Source organism: Pan troglodytes, chromosome 4, assembly GCF_028858775.2.
Source record: "Pan troglodytes isolate AG18354 chromosome 4, NHGRI_mPanTro3-v2.0_pri, whole genome shotgun sequence".
NCBI lineage: Eukaryota > Metazoa > Chordata > Mammalia > Primates > Hominidae > Pan > Pan troglodytes.
In genome coordinates, this window is record NC_072402.2 from 75,159,050 (window position 1) to 75,177,223 (window position 18,174).

At 36.8% G+C, this 18,174-nt stretch overlaps 1 protein-coding gene and 1 non-coding gene across 3 annotated transcripts in view; one reads left to right on the forward strand and one right to left on the reverse strand.

Annotated features, from left to right (window-relative positions):
- The window catches only part of WDR70 (WD repeat domain 70), a 365,950-nt gene that overhangs the window by 115,455 nt on the left and 232,321 nt on the right, over positions 1 to 18,174 (reverse strand).
- LOC112209268 (U6 spliceosomal RNA) lies at positions 16,881 to 16,984 on the forward strand. Its single transcript, XR_002944020.1, has one exon. It is a non-coding gene; the product is annotated as a U6 spliceosomal RNA (small nuclear RNA).

Here is an 18,174-nt window from a genome sequence, read left to right on the forward strand (position 1 = left end):
AGCTTCCCCTAATGTTAACATCTACCATGATTCTATAATTATCAAAAAAAAACAGAAGAGTAACACTGATAGAATTCTATTAGCTAATCTACAGACCTCATTCCAATTTCACCAGTTTTCCTACTAATGTGCTTTTTTTTCTAGTCCACATCAAATACAGGATCTCACATTGCATTTAGTTGTCATATTTCCTTAGTCGCCTCCAATCTAGGATAGCTCATGATTTTGACATGTGAAAACTAGTGGCCAGTTATTTTACAGACTCTCTCTCAAGTTGGGTTTGTCTGGTGTTTTCTCATTATTAGGTTAAGAATCTAACAGAAGTGTTATTATGCCTTCATATGCATCATATCAAGATTTATATGATGTCAATATGTCTTATTACAGATGATGTTATCTTTAATGTCTCTGTTAAGGTGGTATCTGGCAGGTTTCTTCAGTGTAAAGTTATTAATTCTCCCTTTGTAGCTGATAAATATCTTGTGAGGAAATACCTTGAAACTATGTAAATATTCTGCTTCTCATCAGAGCTTTGCTCAACTAATTTTAGCATCCATTAATGATTCCTGATTACAATAAGTGTTACTATGGTATCTGCCTCATGGTGATTTTCTATTATTCGTTCTACATTTATTAATTGGAATTATACTGTAAGGAAGAGTTGTTTCTTATCTACTTATTATTTCTATCAGTATGGATTCATGATATTTAACTTATTCTATGGGTTATAGTTCACAGACTTGCCCCTGATTCGGTCATAGGGAGCTCCTCCCAGTTAGCTCCTGTGTCCTTCTGACATGCCCCCATTGTTTTGTTAAACAAATTATCCCAACTTGACTAATATCATTGTATTAGTCCATTCTCATGTGGCTAATAAAGACATACCAGAGACTGGGTAATTTATAAAGGAAAGAGGTTTAATTGACTTACAGTTCCACAGGGCTAGGGAGGCCTCAGGAAATTTACAATCATGGCAGAAGGAAGAAGAAGCAAATACAACCTTCCTGCATGGCAGCAGCAAGAAGTGCCGTGTGAAGAGGGGGGAAAGCCCCTTATAAAACCATCAGATCTCATGAAAATTCACCCATTATCACAGGAACAGCATGAGGATAACCGCGCGCATGATTAAATTACCTCCCACCCTCCCATGACACATGGGGATCATGTGAACTACGATTCAAGATGAGATTTGGGTGGGGACACAGCCAAACCATATCAATCACTGAGAAAATATATTCCAGAGTGAGCTCAATCAGGATAACTTAATTCCTTTGTCAATTATCTTTACTACACAAATGAACCATTTCCAATTTTTTTTCCTTTTCAGTTTAATTTTACTGAAATTTTTCTCACTGAGATTCAGTTGTCCATTTAACTTCTACACCAAATATTTATCTATTTTTAAAAATTCACTGGGAATTTTCTTTTGTGACCACAATTCTACCAAATCCAATTCTGCAGAGTCAAATACTGCAGATGTAAATTTTAAAAAGAATTTTTGAAGCTGGAGGGAGAATTTTAGAGGTCCTTTAGCCCAATCTACTCATTTTACAGAAAACTGAGGCAAGGAGAGGTCAAGCACTTTACCTTAAACAGCTAGTTTTGAAGCAGCAGCAGCACAAAAGTTAGTACAGTGCTCTTCTTCCACACCACAGTGCAGGATCCTCTCCTAACCCTTATCAAAATTAGTCCACACACATACTGAGAAATGCATCTCTACTGAGATAACTGTGCCATTTCAGTAAGGATATGCATCCAGAAGGAAGTTTGATCCAAAGTTGAGTAAGGCAGGAAGAAAGCTAGTTAAACATGGGCCAGAGGTCCTAAGCAAAGTAGTAATATAGGTAAAAGAGGCACAGGGTCAAGGCATGAAAAGACAAGGGAACTGTAGAGGAAAAAAATCAGACCTCAGTGAGGTTCTGCAAACAGAAATCCAGCCTCAAGTCAAAAAAATTTGGGCCTATTTTTAGCTAGGATCTAGGGAAAGAGGGTAATAGGCATGGATACAAGCCCCCAAAATTAGTAAATTAACTCATTGACTTTTAAACTGAGTTGGTTACGGACCTGAGAATTTTGTGACTCAACACATCCAAAACAATTCATTACAGCCTTCCCTGTCCCCCGACTTCCATGGGCAAATCTCCCTACCTTGACAGGTAGCCTGGGTCTCCAGTTACTTATTCTCATAAACAACTCATCCTAAATTCCTTATATACAAACATTTACCAAGTTGTGTATGTGTCCTACATCCTAATATCACTTTAGTACACTCTGTTCTCCATTCTCACTCCACATACTTGGTTGAGGTTCTCATCATCTCACTTAAGACTGGACTCACTCAATATCTCTGAACTGACCTCCTGCCTATTGCCTTATTTCCTCCAATCTGTCTTCCTTATAGAACAAAGTCATTTCTAAAAAATGTAAGTCTGATCATAGACTTCCCTCTCCATATCACACCACTCCAATGCCACCAAAAGAGGTAAGGTTAGAGATGTGTGAGGTAAGGTTAGAGATGCATTTGAAAAAGTATATTCAATCTATCCACTGTTTTTGTAACATACAGAGTACAGCAAGCAAAGCTTAATAAAGTCTTCTTAGATAATTAGGAAACACAAAATATGCACTAGTTTTTTTTTTTTCTTTTTTTTTTTTTTTTTTGAGATGGGGTCTCACACTGTCGCCCAGGCTGGAGTGCAGTGATGCAATCTCAGCTCACTACAAGCTCCGCCACCTGGGTTCACACCATTCTCCTGGCTCAGCCTCCCGAGTAGCTGGGACTACAGGCACCTGCCACCACGTCCAGCTAATTTTTTGTATTTTTAGTAGAGATGGGGTTTCACCGTGTTAGCCAGGATGGTCTCCATCTCCTGACCTCGTGATGCGCTCACCAAGACCTCCCAAAGTGCTGGGATTACAGGCGTGAGCCACCACACCTGGCCATATGTACTAGTTTTTAAAATATTGAAAAATACTCTCCTGTAGAATAAGATAGAATCACTTGGTCCAAGTCTATCTTTATAAACGGGGAACTCCACACAAACTGGCGATCACTATCAAACTTGAACATACACACAGCCCTATATGTTTCAGGTTTATATAAGAGGACTACTGTGTAAGCATGTAGATTTAGGAATATAGTAGGGAATGCTTTGTTTTTGGCTTACCGTATCTTGTTTAACCAAAGTATTCTTAATTTATCAATATAAAAATAATGCCTGTCATGTATTTTGCTGTTAACTTCAAACTACGATTCAGTGAAATGTCTAAAATATATTTTCCTCTTTGCGACACATATTTCACGTGTGGGAAGACATTCAAGCTCCATTCAAGTATCTTTAGAATCTCCATATGTTTTAACTCACAGCATTTAGAAAGCTTCCTCTGCTAATAAATGGTTTATAGGCAAACCTCCTAAGTTTAAAAATTAAAATAGTAAGATATCATCTGGCTACTAGATCTAGTGAATGTCAAAAAAATTCCATTTAAGTTATGGCCATTTAAACTCAGCAAAATGTTTTAATTTTACATCATTTCTATAATCTTGATTCACTATCTCGGTAATAAAATATATAATACATAAATATAGTATAGAATAAATTATTTCCTTCAATGTACATGGGCTTGACATATTATTTTCCTTAAGGGAAACAGATATAAAATTCTGAAGTACTTCTAATCTAGTCAATTTAAGAGATAGCATTTGGAAATACAGTGAAGGGGAAAAAACTCTGGTAGTCACTCCTTGCCTAATTACAGTCATGGGTCACTAAACAATGAGAATAAGTTCTGAGAAATGTGTTCGTTAGATGATTTCCTCATTATGTGAACATCACAGAGTGTACTTATACAAACATAGATGGTAAGACTTATATGGAATAGCCTATTGCTCCTAGGCTACAAACCTGTACAGAATATTACTATACTGAGTACTACAGGCAACTGTAACACCATGGTCAATATTTGTGTATCTAAACATATCTACACACAGAAAAGGTATAGTAAAGACATGGTATAAAAAGTAAAAAATGGTATCCCTGTATAGGGCACTTACCATGAATGGTGCTTGCTGGACTAGAAGTTGCTGTGGGTGAATTAGTGACTGAGTAGTTAGTGAATGTGAAGGTCTAGGACATTACTGTACACTATTGTACACTTTATAAATGCAGTAAGCTTAGGCTATACTAAAATTATTAAAAGTGTTTTTCTTTCTTCAATAATAAATTAACTGTAGCTTACTGTAACTTTTTGAGTATATCAACTTTTAATTTTTTAAAACTTTTATAATAACACATAAAACACACATTGTATAGCTATACAAAATATTTTCTTTCTTTATATCCTTACTCTATAAACTTTTGTCTATTAAAAATTTTTAACTTTTAAAACTTTTTTGTTAAAAACTAAGACACAAACACACATGTTAGCCTAGACCTACACAGGGTCAGGATCATCAATATCAGTGTCTTCCACCATTATATATCAACCCACTGAAAGGTGTTCAGAGGTAATAACACACATGGAACTGTCATCTCCTATGATAAAAATGCCTTCTTCTGGAATATTTCCTGAAGAACCTGAGGATGTTTTACAGTCAACTGCTTTTTTAAATAAGTAGAAGTAGACTCTAAAATACACTAAAAGTATAGTATATACATAAACCAGTAAGTCATTTATTATCAAGTATTTTGTACTATACATAACTGTATCTGCTCTACTTTTATACTACTGGCAGCATAATAGGTTTGTTTATACCAGCATCACTACAAACACGAGTAACACATTGTGCTGTAATGTTAAGATGGCTATGACATCACCAGGTAATATAAATTTTTCAGCTACATACTAATCTTATGGGAGCACCACCACATACACAGACTGTCATTAACTGAAATGTTAGGTGGTGCATGACTGTACTTGAGTCTAAACTGACCTCTCCAACTTGTATTCCGTTTTGATCCTTATTAACTGTAATAGAGGGGACCAGGAGATTATCTTTGCAGTATGTCCCCTCTGCCTCTCCTGGCTCTCCTCCTCACTCACCCAGCTCTGCTGGTACTCTGTGGGTGCACAGATAAGTAGTAGGATTTTTCTATATGAGACAGATCCTCCAACAGACAATTTCGCCCGTGATAATATACATTCCCTGGCTTTGAAACAACCTGTAGAGGAAAATGAGCCCTCTAGAGTCACCACCTTTCAGATGGCCCTTCACTTAGGCTGGATGAATGGGATCCCACACATTGAGAGGCCCTAGAGATGTTGGTTAAAAGTACAGACCCTGGAGCCAGACTGCCTAGAGTCAAATCTCAGATCTACCTGCCTCTTACTGTATGTCCTTAGGTAAATTACTGAATCTTAGTTAACTCATCCTTAAAACAGGGATAAAAACACTAACCTCACATAACTATAAAATGAGCTAGTACATTGAAAAGCATTAATAATAATTCCTGGTACACAGTGGGTACACAATGTTAGCAGTTATTAAAATAATTATTATTACTACTATCACTAATATTGTTATCACCACTATTGTTACTAACGGTGAGGTAAATAGCAGCGAGAAGGAGATGAATTATCTGGTCAAGCTCTATATATCAAATTACAATAAAGCTAACTGCCTTTATTGGGCAAACTCTGTTGATTTAGTTCTATAACATATTTACAAGACTATGAAGGTAGGCAAGAAGGCTAACTAGAGATGCCTGGCATTTGTCCCCCCAGACTAAAAAGGACCAAGGCTACAAATAAACAACTAAGATTTGATTTGAGTGTTGAAGATAGAGTGCTGCAGTGTGGCAAGGGAGTGAAGATGCATCTGTAATGACAGGAGGGCAGCATGGAAGCACATAGCCTCTATAACCCCATCTCCCCGACCTGGATCAGATCTGCCTGGCGTCGGAGGGAACTTTCCATCATGGGAAAAAGGTAAGCAGAATATCACCACCAACCCCCATTGCCACCACAAATGCCCACAGTCCTTCAAACAGAAGAATACCATGGTCCTTACAAGCTCTCAGCTCCATCTGGAGAAATGCCAGGAATTCATGCAGTTTCACTGCTCCAGATTAGGAGCACAAGGTGCACCCTCTCCCCTGTGAGACAAGCTACTGCAGCAGAGTGCCATCTTGTTACCTGAGGCACCTCTGGAATGCTCCTTGCTCAGGGAGCCAGTAGCCCTACTGCACTTCTCCAGCACTGGGGTTTCATATTGATTATGCCAAGTCCATACATTATATATGAATGTCACAATCCCAGCTGTGCAGAGTATGGGCCCAGGATTGGCTGTGACTATGGTCCTACACAGCAGGTAACCAACTCCTGGGGCCACACTCCCAATTGCACTAAAAGCCTACCAGTCCTGCCTAGGACAAATCCATCCTTGGGCTAGCCAAACCACTGCATGCCCTCTGCCAGGTGGGAGAGGCCTACAAGTCTGCAAGCAGCTGACATAGCCCTGGGCCAGTGGAGTGGCTAAGTGCCCACACTCAGGGATTCAGAAACACAGTGCCCTCTTCCCTCTCAAGACATGTCCTGCCCAACCCCCTCACATCCTCAACAAGGGTCTGAGAAACAATGCTGTAGGCCACCCCTGGTGGAAACATTGCAGACTGTTGAAGCAGCCATGAGCCTAAATACATGGCTGAGGAACAGCCCTATGAGCCATCCCCAGCAGACATGCCTTAGTCTAGCCGAGCAACTACAAGCATGCCTGTGCTCCTGGCTAGAGTAACATCCCTGTGGCTACAACCCCAGTGAGCCAGACTCCAAGCTGCCTGACCCACTGTGTGCATGAACAAATGCCCAACCTAAGAGATAGCCCAGTTAGCCCAAGCCTGGCAAAGCTGCACTACTGTCACCACAAACTCTCTCAGCCTAGGCCACTGAGAAACTCTCAAATGCCCCCAGTATGGATTACGGTTGAAGAAATTTTATGACAACTACACTACTGTGTCCACCTAGATCCAAAGCTAATGCACTCCATCAAATCAACAACCCAAGATCCATTTATATGAGTAAGTCTTTCCTTGTGACACCTAGTGAATAAAATTGGAAGAGGCAACCACCAGATTCATAGAAATTAATACAGAGACACAGAATAATGAAAAAGCGAGGAAGCATGTCACTTCCAAAGGGAAACATAATTCTCTAGTAACAGACCACAATCATAATACATGCAATGCCAGAAAAAGAATTCAAAATAATAATCTTAAGGAAACTGAGTGAGATACAAGAGAATACAGATAAACAATTCAACAAAATCAGGAAAACAACTTATGATATAAGTAATAAATTCAAGAAAGAGGTGGATTATCATAAAAAAGAACCAAAAATCCTAGAGCTGAGAATTAAATGAATGAAATAGAAAATATAATTGAGAGCTTCAACAACAGACTATACCAAATGGAGGAAAAAATTTCTGAACTTGAAGATAGATCTTTTGAAATAACACAAGCAGTGGCAAAAATGAATTAAAAAGAATAAGGAAAGCCTAAAGGATTTATGAGATATCATTAAGCAAGCAAATATTCATACTATGGGCATTCCAGATGGAAAAAAGAAGGGTAAAGGTGAGGAAATCATATTTAATGAAATAATAGCAGAAAATTTCCTGAGTCTTGGGAGAGAGATGAGCATTTAGGTCCAGGGAGCTCAAAGAACCCCAAACAGATTCAACCCAAACAGGTCCTCTCTGGAGCCCAACATAGTCAAATTGTAATAAGTAAAAGACAAAGAATTCCAAAAGCATTCAAGAGAAAAGAGTCAAGTCATAAATAAGGGAATCTCCATTAGGCTAACAGCAGATATCTCAGCAGAAAGCTTACAGGCCAGGAGAGAATGGGATGATATATTCAAAGTACTGAAAGCAGGGGTGGGGAAACCCTGCTAGCTAAAAATATTATACCCTGCAAAGCTATCCTTCAGAAATGAAGGAGAAATAAAATCTCCCAATAGAGAAGCAAAAACTAAAGGAATTTATCACCACTAGAACAGTCTTACAAGACATGCTCAAGGGAGTCTTACATCTGGAAGTGAAAAGACAATAACTACCATCATGAAAACATGTATAACTATAAAACTCACTGGTAGAGCTGATACAAAAGTAAGAAGAGAAAATAATCAATCCTTACCACTAGAGAAAACCACCTAACCATAAAAATGATAAGTAAGGGAATAAGGAACAAAGGATATGCAAAATAACCAGAAAATCAACAAAATGAAAGGAGTAAGTCCTCATCTATCAATAATCTTGAATGTAAGTGGATTAAATTCCCCCATTTAAAACATAGACACTATTTGAATGAATGAAAAAACAAGACCCAAACATATTCTGCCTATAAGAATCTCACCTCAGCTATAAAGACACACTTAAACTGAAAGTATTACATGCACATGAAAATCAAGTGAGCAGGAGTAGCTATGCTTATGTCAGACAAAATAGACTTCAAGTTAAAAGCTATAAAGTGACAAAAAAGAACATTATATAATAATAAAAGGATCAATTCAGCAAGAGAATATAACAATTGTAAATATATTTGCATCCAACACAGGAGCACCCAGATATATAAAGCAAACATTATTAGATCTAAAGGGAGAAATGGGTTTCAATACATAGTGGGGAACACTTCAATACGTAGTAGGGAATTTCACCCCACTCTCAGCACTGGAAAGGTCATGTAGGCAGAAAATCAACAAAGGAACATAGATTTAAACTGCACCACAGGCCAGAAATGGAGGCTTATGCCTGTAAACCCAACACTTTGAGAGGCCAAGGCAGAGGATCACTTGAGGCCAGGAATTTGAGACAACCCTGGGCAACGTAGTGAAACTCTGTCTCTACAAAAAATAAAAAATAAGCTGGCTGTGATGTCATGTGCCTCTAGTCCTAGCTACTAAGGAGGCTGAGGAAGGAGTATCGTTTGAGCCCAGGAATTCAAGGCTGCAGTGAACTATGATCACGCCACTGCACTCCAGCCAAGGTGACAGGGTGAGACCTTGTTTCTACACAAACTGTACCACAGACCTAAAAGACATTTACAGAATATTTCACCTAACAACTTCATTCTTTTCAGCAGCACATGGAACACTCTCCAGGACTGACCATATGTTAGGGCACAAAACAAGTCTCAATAAATTTTTAAAAATCAAGATATGACGCATCTTATCTTGCCACAATGAAATAAAACTAGACATAACAAGAGGAACATTCAAAACTATACCAATACATGGAAACTAAACAAAATGCTTCTAAACAACCAACAGGTTAAACTCAAAATTAAGAATGAAATTTTAAAATTTCTTGAAACAAATGGAAATAGAAACACGATGTACCAAAGCTTATGGCACACAGCAAAAGCAGTATTAAGAGGCAAGTTTATAGTAATACATGCCTATGCCAAAAAATAAAAGGATTTCAAATAAAAAACCTAACAATGCACCTCAAAGAACTAGAAAATGAAGAGAAAAAAAAAACAAACCCCAAATTAGTAAAAGAAATAAAAACAATCAGAGCATAAATAAACAAAATTGAGACTGAGGCCTGGCATGGTAGCTCATGCCTGTAATCCCAGCATTTTGGGAGGCCAAGGTTGGAGGATCATTTGAGCCCACACGTTTGAGAACTATGGAAACGTTCTCAAGTTTCCTGGGAAACACGGTGAAACTTCATCTCTACAGAAAAATACAGAAATTAGCCAGGCATGGTGGCACATACCTGTAGTCCCAGCTACTCAGGTGGCAGAGGCAGGATGATCACCTGAGCTCAGGAAGCTGAGGCTGCAATAAGCCAAGATCAAGCCACTGCACTCCAAGCCTGGGCAACAGAGTGAGACCCTAAAGAAAAAGACTAAAAAATACACAAAAGATCAAACAGAAAGTTAGTTCTTTGAGAAGATAAACAAAATCAACAAACCGTTAGTGAAACTCAGAAAAAAAGAAAAAAAGAGACTCAAATTTGAAAAAATCATAAACGGAAGAGGATATGTCACAATGGACACCATAGAAATACAAAGGATCATTAGAGAGTACTATGAACAACAATATGCCAATAAATTTGAAAATTTAAAGGAAATGAATAAATTCCTGGACACATACAACCTATAAAGATTGAACCCAGAAGGAAAAGAAAACACAAATAGACCAATTACAAGTCATGAGACAGAATCAGTAGTAAAAGGTCTTTCAACAACAAAAAAGTCCAAAACCAGATGGCTTTACTGCTGAATTCTACCAAACCTTTAAAGAAGAATTAATACCAATTCTTTCCAAACTATCCCAGAAAATAAAAGAGGAGGGAATTCTTCCTAATTCATTCTACAAGGCCAGCAGAACCCTGATACCAAAACTAGATAAGGATACAACAACAACAACAAGCGGAAAACTACAGCCAGTATCCCTGATGAACACTGTTGCAAAAATCTTCACCAAAATACTAACAAGCTGAGTTCTAACAACACATCAGTAAGAGGATACATCATAATCAAGTGGGATTTATCTCAGGAATGCAAGGATGTCTCAACATATACAAATCAATAAACATCACACACATCAACAGAAAGAAGGATGAAAACCACAAGATGATCTCAATAGATGTAGAAATAGCTTTTGATAAAATTCAACCTCCTTTCATGATAAAAACTCTTAATAAATTAAGTATAGAAGGAATATACCTAAACATAATAATGGCCAAATATGGCAAACCCACAAATGACATCTTATGAACAAGAAAAAGCTTTCAGCTAAGAACTAGAACAAGACAAAGACTCCCAATCTCAGCATTCTTATTCAACATACTAATGGAAGTCCTAACCAGAGCAATTAGGCAACAGATATATAAAAGGCATCCAAATCGGAAAGGGAGAAGTCAAAATGTCCCTGTTTGCAGATGACATGATCTTATATATGGAAAAACATACCGACTTTACTACAAAAAAAAAAACAAAAAAAAAAAAACTCTCTTAGAACCGATAACAGAATTCAGTAAATTTGTAGGGTACAAAATTAATATACAAAAATCAGTAGCCTTTTTATACATGAGTAATGAACTACTCATCCAATAGGGGATTAATATCCAGAATATACAAAGAACTCAACAGAAAAACAAACAAAAACAAATCCAATTAAAATATGGGCAGGCTGGGAGAGGTGGCTCAAGCCTGTAATTCTAGCACTTTGGGAGGCTGAGGCGGGCAGATCACTTGAGGTCAGGAGTTCAAGACCAGCCTGGCCAACACGGTGAAACCACATGTCTACTAAAAATACAAAAAAAATTAGCTAGGCATGGTGGCGGGCACCTGTAATCCCAACTACTCAGGAGGCTGAGGCAGGAGAATTGCTTGAACCCGGGAGGTGGAGGTTGTAGTGAGCTGAGATCACACCACTGCACTCCGGCCTAAGTGACAGAGTGACACTCTGCCTCAAAAAACAATAAAAATAAAAACAACAACAAAAAATATGGGCAAATAATCTGAACAGATAGAAGACGACATACATATGGTCAACATGTATAAGAAAAAATACTCATGAACACCACTAACCATCAGGGAAGTGCAAATCAAAACTATAACTAGATAACATCTCATTCCAGTTAGAATAACTATTATCAAAAAGAAAAAAATAATAACAAATGCTGACAAGGATGTGGAGAAAAGGGAACTCATACACTATTGGTGGGAATGTAAATTTGTATAGCCATTATGGAGAACAGTTCCTCAAAAAACTACAAATGGAACTACCACATGATCCAGCAAGGCTACTACTAAGTATACATTTTTTAGGGCTCAGAAAACAATATCCCAAAATGAAAGCCTCAGAAGCAGCCTCTGAAGCAAACATTTTTCTCTTTCTCCTGCCCTCCTGTCTCTCTATCCCATTCTCCCTAGAGGCTAGCCATGGAAACTAGAAGCCCTAGTCCCCAAGGTGGGTCGTAGAAACCAGAACCCCTGTTCCTCAAAGCTAGTCATAAATCCTATAAATATTATTCTAATTTTCCCTCTGGCTTTCAGTGTAAAAACTGACCACAAAGGAATTATCTGACCTACATTGTTTGTCTGTAGGTTATAACAGTCCCACTCTAGAGAGGGTCTTGTCCCATACCCGGAAGGAAGGAATGCATACTCAGAGAACCCAAAAAGAATCTAAACAGATGACCCTCCTGAGTTTCCCCAGTCTATTAGTATTAGATCACCCCTTTTTGTCCAATCATATTTCTACATGACTGTCCATACTTTGTTGAACCTCAGCATAAAAATGGACAATTTCCCCTGTATCTTTTGATCTTCATTCCGAAGGCTCCCATATATACATGATAAGTAAATCTGTATGCTTTTTCTCTAATTAATCTGCCTTTTATGAGTTGATTTTTCAGCAAAACATCAGGGGACCAAGGGAAAGCTCTCCCTTATCCCCTACGGTATCCAAAGGAAAGAAAATCAGTGTGTCAAAAAGATACCTGTATTTCCATGTGTACTGCTGCCCTATTCACAACAGCCAAGATATGGAATCAACCTAGGTATCCAATAATAAATAGATAAATTAAATGTGATATATATATGCACTACGGAATACTACTCGGTCATAAAAGAGAATGAAATCCTGCCATTCACAGTAACATGGATTGAAGTGGAAGGTAAGTGAAATAAGCTGCGAACAGAAAGTTAAACACCACATGTTCTCACTCATGTGAGAGAAAAATAGTTGATCTCATAGAAGTAAAAAGTAAAACAGAGAATACTAGAGGCTGAGAAGGGTAGAGGGAAGGGAGGGTTAGAAAGAGATTTGTTAACAGATAAACAAAATTATAGCTAGACAGGAGAAATAAGTTCTAGTGTTCTGTACCACAGCAGAATGACTATAGTTAACAATAAATATTATATACTTTCAAATAGCTGGAATGACGATATTGAAAATTCCCAACACAAAGAAATAATAAATGTTTGAGATGATGAATGTTACTTACCCTGATTTAATCACTATACATTATATGTATCAAATAAAATGTAACAGTGAAGTGAAGGAAAGGATCAATTCATCACTATGTATGCCATGGATATGTATAATTATTACTTGTCAATTAAAAAATTTTTAAATGGCTACAAATATGAGTAACTGAATAAATAAATGTATACTTTATTGACCTTCAACAAAGTACCAGGGACTGTGCTGTGTACTTACACAGGTTATCTTATTTGAACTTTATAACTAGGTAGAGATGAAGTTTATTGTTCAGATGAGGAAACTGAAGTTTGTGATGCAAAGTACTATTTTTATCATACCAGAACCACCCCTGGAGAACTTAAAGAAGATCATAAGAAGATAAGCCATATTGTGCTAATCTGGAATACTCATAATAGCTGGTATTAACTTGAGCTCTATGAAATAGTATAAAAGTTCCAAATAATTTAAACCAGATAACTTTTAGAATAAAATCTACTTGTCTATTTACTATTATCAGCTTTATATTCTAAGTGTTAATTGTGCATAAATTGATTTTCACAACAAAGATTTATATTATTTGGAAGTAGTATCTGTATCTTTTCTTTAAAACTCTGAAAGCATCTAGTTTACTTCTTGGTGAATAATGGATTTTATATGTTTGAGGATAATAATGAAAACTGCAATCACCAATATTTAGAACACACTCCCTGAATTCCAGGAATTCAGTTATAAAGGACTCTGGGAATAATATACAACCCCTTTAATAGTAAAGTGAAGGAAAGGATGAATTCAGCTGTATCAAGACAAATTTTAGATGGTAAAGGAAATAACATTAAATAGCAGTGAATCTCATAGTGAGAAAGTTATATTTTTGAAATTTCCTTCAATTCTTTCAGTTATACCAAGCAGAAAGTCTTGATTTAGCATTGATTGGTCTTTAATACCGCCATAACTTTTGCCTATATCCCTTTTTAACATGGAAGAATCTAAGACACAGAGACTTGGTAGATAACAGTATCTAGCTAGTATCTGGCTAATGATTGTTTTATTTTATTTTCAGAATTTAATATATTCTATTTAGAATCACATTGGTTTTTTACATTTTTGACAGTGTTAGAATGCTTCTTTTTTTATTATTATACATTAAGTTTTAGGGTACCTGTGCACAACGTGCAGGTTAGTTACATACGTATACATGTGCCATGTTGGTGTGCTGCACCCAGTAACTCGTCATTTAACATTAGGTATATCTCCTAATGCTATCCCTCCCCGCTCCCCCCACCCCACAACAGGCCCCAGTGTGTGATGTTCCCCTTCCTGTGTCCATGTGTTCTCACTGTTCAATTCCCACCTATGAGTGAGAACATGCGGTGTTTGGTTTTTCGTCCTTGCAATAGTTTGCTGAGAATGATGATTTCCAGCTTCATCCATGTCCCTACAGAGGACATGAACTCACCCTTTTTTAAGGCTGCATAGTATTCCATGGTGTATATGTGCCACATTTTCTTAATCCAGTCTATCATCGTTGGACATTTGGCTTGGTTCCAAGTCTTTGCTATTGTGAATAGTGCTGCAATAAACATACGTGTGCATGTGTCTTTATAGCAGCATGATTTATAATCCTTTGGGTATATACCCAGTAATGGGATGGCTGGGTCAAATGGTATTTCTAGTTCTAGATCCCTGAGGAATCGCCACACTGACTTCCACAATGGTTGAACTAGTTTACAGTCCCACCAACAGTGTAAAAGTGTTCCTATTTCTCCACATCCTCTCCAGCACCTGTTGTTTCCTGACTTTTTAATGATGGCCATTCTAACTGGTGAGAGATGGTATCTCATTGTGGTTTTGATTTGCATTTCTCTGATGGCCAGTGATGATAAGCCGCTGTTCTGGCTACAGTAACCAAAACAGCATGGTACTGGTACCAAAACAGATATATAGACCAATGGAACAGAACAGAGCCCGCAGAAATAATGCCGCATATCTACAACCATCTGATCTTTGACAACCCTGACAAAAACAAGAAATGGGGAAACTATTCCCTATTTAATAAATGGTGCTGGGAAAACTGGCTAGCCATATGTAGAAAGCTGAAACTGGATCTCTTCCTTACACCTTATACAAAAATTAATTCAAGATAGATTAAAGACTTAAGTGTTAGACCTAAAACCATAAAAACCCTAGAAGAAAACCTAGGCAATACCATTCAGGACATAGGCATGGGCAAGGACTTCATGTCTAAAACACCAAAAGCAATGGCAACAAAAGCCAAAATTGACAAACGGGATCTAAATTAAACTAAAGAGCTTCTGCACAGCAAAAGGAACACCATCAGAGTGAACAGGCAACCTACAGAATGGGAGAAAATTTTTGCAATCTACTCATCTAACAAAGGGCTAATATCCAGAATCTACAATGAACTCAAACAAATTTACAAGAAAAAAACAAACAACCCCAACAAAAAGTGGGCGAAGGATATGAACAGACACTTCTCAAAAGATGATATTTATGCAGCCAAATGACACATGAGAATGTGTCTTTTATAAATGGGAGAATGAGGTATGATTAGTTAATAGGTATGTAGTGTCTTTATCGGGTGATGAAACACTTTTGAAACTAGAGAATTGGTGGTTGCAACACTGTGAATACACTAAATATCAACGATTGTATGCTTTAAATGATTAATGTTACGTTGTCTGAAGTTAATCTCAAATTTTTTAATTATTTGGAATATTTAAATAAAATCATTTCTAACAATTTAAAAAACAATATGGTGACGTATAAATATGACAAGAATTATAAAAGTAGTATGCAAATAAGTGAATTTTGGGAAACAGACTTACCTCGAGAAATTGGGCTGGATTGGTATAGATGAGATTTCTAGAGGCAGACTGTAAGAAGCTGATGGGTAGAGCCTTGCAAACTAATTTTGGTAGCTTTTCAAGATACCAACAATCTGGTAAATTTTAGCTTCAGGTGATTTCTAATGGCATACCAGATGTCTTCAAGGGCTTAGGCAAAAATCCTGAGGCAAACAAAATATCTTGTACATCCATCTGCTTCCTGTTCTAAATCTCTGCAGCCCCTCTTCCTCTCCATCACCATTCAAGTGTACACTGTGTTCATGATGACCTCTGCTCATTCAACACCCCAAACCATTTTTTCTGTTTTCATTTCTTTAGTCCAACTTCTGTTTTCAAAGTGTAGGCTTTAGCTATGTTTGAAAAGGGTTAATATTAGCCTTGCCTATCTCACAAGGCCTCTGAAAAGATCAAATTATATTTGAGGCATGCTTTAGAAGTGTTTTTTCAAACTCTGGATTCTAACTCATTAGTGGGTCATAAAAACAATTTAATAGGTTATGATCAGTACTTTAAACACGGAACAAATCGGGATACAAAAAAAAATGGAGTGCACACTGCAATAGGAATTGCTATGGTTAACTCCTTTTTCAGTTTCATATATGCCTGTGTGTCCATGCAAAGATATGTGTATAGTCAGTCACAATATAAAATGTAATTTTCTGTGATTAAAAAATACAGCTTTACAAGACAAGTATAATAGGTCTTTTCTGCTATATTTTCAAATAGAGAGCATAGAAAAACTGTTTTTCAGAATAAAACAGGGTTACTACCTGAAAAATGGAGTGATTTGCTCTTTAGCGCCCTGCCCCATGAGCATCAATGCAGCATCAGTGTTTACCACCCAGGTCAAAACCTTGATGGCAAAAAACAACAAAGCGGCAAAAAACAAAACAAACAAAAAACAGATTACTCAATGAAAACACCACTCAATGAGAATAGTTCTTTCTGTAATTAACTATAAAAAATTGGGGAAGTATCTTTAAAATTATATCTGAATTAAGATTTGATCCTTGCATTACTTTGTTGGCTAAAGCTAAGAACCATAAAAAATGATAAAGAACAAAACTGGTAAATATTGTGTTCACGGCAGCATATATACTAAAATTGGAATGACACAGAGAAGATTACCATGGCTCCTGTGCAAGAATGACATGCAAATTTGTGAAGCATTCCACATTTTTAAGACAGTTTTGTATCATTTTGCTATTACCGGTTTGAATCTGTGCCAAAAAAAAAACAAAAAAAAACTGGTAAATATTTAAAAATATTATAAAAGGATGAGGTTTAACAGAATCTTGCAAAGCTCTTTATTTTGGATCTAACATATTATAATAAACATTTCTGAAAAGTTTTAAGAAATTTGATAAATTACTATGGCTTGGGTAATTAGTAGAAGAAAAAATAAAACAAAACAAAACAAAAAACCAAACAGGAAGGACTCACTGCAGCACCAAGAGCTTTGGAGTGCAAATCATCACTGGTTGCATCACTTCTCCAGTTGCAATGAATCAAAGAGTAGGTTAAAAGAGAATGCACACAGACCAGAGAACTGTTTCACATTTTTGGCTCAGACTTTACTTTGTGTATATAAAAAGCCCTACTAGAGGCTCTATTAAGTGAACATTTAACATTTACTATTTTGTTTATAATAGTTAAAACAGTAATGTTTGGCCTTGTCCACTTACAAAATAAATCATAGCTGTCCTGATGCTGAGAAACATGGCTCAGGAAATATCTCTACTAGAGAGAGGCATCCCTTATATAGGCTTTTTAGAGACTATAGTCATCCTGCGGAGAGTCTGAACATTTTAGATGACATAGCCCTATCTAGATAACCACAGAGGACTAATTGTGCTTTGTAATATGTCAAAAGTTTTTTTTTTTTTAAGAATTAGGGAGCATTTACTCCATATTGCCAATTGATACCAGATAATAATAAAATTAACTGATCAAAATTGGCTAGAATAACACAAATTCAAAACATGCTTCCCCTATTTCATGCAACCCAAATTCTTCACTTTCAAAGAGCCCATTAACCATTAAAAAATAAGGCACCATGACACGGAATGAGCAAATACGTTTTATAAAATCATTTTCCAAATTAAATTATCTATTTTTTTTATCATTGCCTGACTCTTTTTTTAAAAGGCATAATTTAAAATACTGTAAAAAATAAGCCTTACATTATCCATTTGTTAGCTCTGGCTTCAAAAAATCTTCAGAATCCAAACATTACCTTCACCACTAAAACCCTTCTCCAGGAATTTACCTTTATGTCTAAAATAGCCCCTAACCAGTCACCCTGCTTCCACCTTTCTCTTCTTGTAGTTATTCTCCATGCAGAAGAGCCAGAATGATTCTTTTAAAAATG